Source organism: Cebus imitator, unplaced genomic scaffold (assembly GCF_001604975.1).
Source record: "Cebus imitator isolate Cc_AM_T3 unplaced genomic scaffold, Cebus_imitator-1.0 Scaffold2, whole genome shotgun sequence".
Taxonomy (NCBI): Eukaryota; Metazoa; Chordata; class Mammalia; order Primates; family Cebidae; genus Cebus; species Cebus imitator.
The window spans coordinates 6,874,624-6,878,601 of record NW_016107317.1 but is presented as its reverse complement, the minus strand read 5'-3'; positions in this window follow the sequence as shown (position 1 = coordinate 6,878,601).

Genomic DNA, 3,978 nt, shown 5'->3' with positions numbered 1-3,978 from the left:
AGCTAATTTTTTGTATTTTTAGTAGAGACGGGGTTTCACCATGTTGACCAGGATGGTCTCGATCTCTTGACCTCGTGATCCACCCGCCTCGGCCTCCCAAAGTGCTGGGATTACAGGTTTGAGCCACCGCGCCCGGCCCGAGAAGTTTACCATTATAAAGTCCAATTTGCTTTACAAATTGAGAGACACATATGACTGATCAAAGAATGCGTGTGCAGAAATCTGTATCTGTTTTCCACACAGGACTTAACCCTCTTGACCACAATGACGAGGAAGTCATGGAATAAGTTGACTACTCTTAAGCCAGATTTGCGACAAGTAAAAGGAGCCAGCAGTGGCAGTTCTTCAGGAGAACAATTGAGATTCTCAGTGGGATGCAAGTGGGCCCTCTACTTCATCAGATGTGTTTGTTTCTCCTCAGCAGGAAGGAGAACGGAACAGTCTCCTAAGGGAGGGACTATTTAGTCAAGTGTGATGTTTTATGACTTGCTTTAAATATTTCCACCCAGGTTTAGATGAGGTCTTATGTGATGATTCTGGATGCAGCTGGTTTCTGCCTACTATGGATTCATTTTGAAATTAAAATTAATCTTGGTTGAGAGCAATGGAATTATACTAAGGTGGCTTCTTTCCCTATAATTGAGTTTAGGCCTGTGTCTTTCTAGATTTAGGGTACAGGCGGACTCAGGGGGCGTTTCCAGGTTGATTAGGAGCAAATATGTTGGGTAGGGACTAGTAGTGCTATTAGAATGATTTCTGATGCCTCTATGGTGTTGCTGCTGTAGCCTACCATGCAGTGACATGGCAGTCTCATAGAGTGAAGGGAGCAATGGCAGAAGAGCCAACAGGTATTTCTGTGGCTGGTATAAGACAGAAACTGTGTTGTTTGGTTTATTAACTAGGAAAAAATAGGTAGGAGAAAGGTGGATAATAAAAAACAAACAATACTACACAGGAAAGGGCTGCATATAAAAATATGCTCCAAATACTTTTAACACAGTGTAGGGTTTTGTTTTTGTTTTTGAGACAGGGTCCCACTCTATCGCCTAGGCTAGAGTGCAGTGGTGTGATCTAGGCTCATTGCAACCTCTGCCTCCTGGGTTCAAGTGATTCTCCTGCCTCAGCCTCCTGAGTAACTGGGATTACAGGCGTGTACCACCACGCCTGGCTAATTTTGTATTTTTTTGTAGAGAGGTGGTTTCAGGTGGTTTCAAACTCCTGACCTCAAGTGATCCACCCACCTCAGCCTCCCAAAGTACTGGGATTATAGGTGTGAGCCACTGTGCCAGGCCAAAGTGTAGTTTTCATACTTGCAATATTTCAGGTTAGAGTTCTAGGAATGATACAAACGTGTAGTTTGTATTCAACATGTCATTGCTCAACTTTTCCTGAAGATAACACTATCCTTAATTTTATAGATGGACAAGCTAAACTACATATTAAAAAAGAAAATTATTGAAGGTAACAAAGCCAGGGTTCCTTGACTCCTCCTGGTTCCTGCTTCAGCCAATAGGACACTCTCTCCCATGAAAAAGTTCCAACTGTTTGGAAACTTTGATCTAGAATCTTCCATCTAGACCTTTCCCAGAAAGAAGTTACCCTTTGTATTGTGCATTTATCATGGTTAGGATAAAAATCTGCTTTTCATTCTGCTACTTTTATTTGAGATGGGCATGTGAGACATTGCAAAATTCTGAAATTTGCCAATGGTGGTGGTTCAGTTACCTGGTCTCATTTGAAATGTCTTTCTTTCCCATATACAGAGTCTGGACTGTATTCAGAACATCTTAATTTCTCATTTCTTTGAGGCCCCTAGAGCTAAGAAATTAGTCTGAAAATTCAGAGAAACTAGGAAGTTTCACCCTCATATGTAAATACCACATCCTGAGCAAACTTGATATCAACTGGTTGGCGATGACTTGAACCCATGGACAAAACACGTGATGTCAAGATTAGGTCCTCCAGAGGTCCCTTCCTCCTCACTGAATGGATTATGGAGCAGAATCCAAATACTGAATGACAGTGTTGGATCCAAATACTGAGCAGCAGATTTCTTAAATTAGCAGCAGATTATTTGAAGTTAGAGTCACTTTAGTGCTCATTGGACACTAGGTACTCCTTTGGTTAATTTGAAGACTTAGGCCTGGCTGAGAAATGCAGTAAAAACAGCAAAATTTGTTTTATCCCTTAGGATCTCAAAGGTCTGGCTGGTCACAGTGACTCATGCCTGTAATCTCAGCACTTTGGGAGGCTGAGGCAGGTGGATCACTAGAGGCCAGGAGTCTGAGACCAGCCTGACCAACAAGGCAAAACCCTGTCTCTACTAAAAATACAAAAATTAGCCGGGCATGGTGCTACATGCCTGCAATCCCAGCTATTCGGGAGGCTGAGGCACAGGAAACACTTGAAGTTGGTAGGCAGAGGTTGCAATGAGCTTTCCAGCCTGGGCAAAGAAGTGAGACTGCATCTCAAAAAAAAAAAAAAAAAAAAAAAAAAAAAAAAAATCTTCAAAGATCTGTACTCTAAGGTTCTTTCTTCCCAGTTGAATGTTTCCTCTGCCTGAATAAGAAAAACTGTAACCAAGTAGTAGTAAATTGCAGCAGTCTGAATCTTGTGGCTGCTTTTACCCTTGCAGAGATCCACCTGGCCAGCACATTTGTTTACAGATTGACATTGGTGAGTTTTGCACAGTTATGCAAGGCTCAGTTGGTCCCTGCACTTTTGCTGAATGGTCCAAGTGGACAAGAAGTTACATACAGTAGAGCCCCTGCTTCTATAGAAACAGGTTGCTCATCTTAGGACAAAGCTGCCAGAAATTATAGTCACCCTTCTACATGGCTGAAAACTCAAGGCTTCACTCCCAGGCTCTAGCAGGCAAAAACCATCTGCCCATCTGTTAAATGTGCTTGGCTAATATAAGCCTTTACAAACGACTGAGGTGAAAATGCTGCCATAAGCTGAAGTCTAAGTCCCTCGACCACCTGCTCCTACCCCGCCAAAGGCCACTCCTGCATGCTTTTTTCCTTCTCCTCACTCCACCACGTATTCTCTTTGATTTATCAATGTTAACAGCCAGTTTATCAAGTTTTGGGGTCTCTGTAGAGGTCCACCCAACAGTGTCCTTCTTTTCCTTCTAGCTTCTGAACAAATTAAGAAATAAGGTAAAAGAATAAGACAGATAAAATGTCCAAACTTTGCCATTGCCCATAAAGCCTTAATTCAAGAACCAAATGTACTTCTTCATACTTAATACAATTCCACAAAGAAAGTTACAACCAAGCTGGACTTGGAGACCACAAGGAGTATTTGACTTTGCCACATTTATTGGAGGTGAAAAAAGCAGCAGTAATAGGTCAGATTAGCCTCATCATATTGTACTGTTTCATAATTCAAAGAAATCCCATTGTGTTTAGTAATTTGGGATTCAGCATGGATTCAACTGTACCCCATTGTCTAGACTAAGAATATAAATCAAAGGGATCTTTCCTTTACCCTTTCTTAATAAGTTTAGGGTGTAACAACTTCTTTCTGTTTATTACAGCTTTGTTTCATTTTTCCGGAAACACTGGTTAGATGTGTTTTAAATCAGCCGCCAATCAGCTCAGCTACTGCTGTTAAACATGCTGTTTTGCTGAGGCTTGGTTAGACTTCTAGAGGAAGATGAATGGCATCTCAGCGTGGAAGAACTGGTTTTTATTGTTGTTTTTGTGATTGTAGTTGTTATTGGTGTTTGTGATGTGTGTGTTTGTGTAGGTATGGCAATGAGGAGTGAAGAATTTTATAAGAAATACCTTTTGTTTTGTTTTGTTTTTTGAGGCGGAGTCTTCCTCTGTCACCCAGACTGGAGTGCAGTGGCGCTATCTCAGCTCACTGCAACCTCTGCCTCCTGGATTCAAGCAATTCTCCTGCTTCAGCCTCCTGAGTAGCTAGAATTACAGGTGCCCACTACCATGCTCAGCTAATTTTTGTATTTGTAGT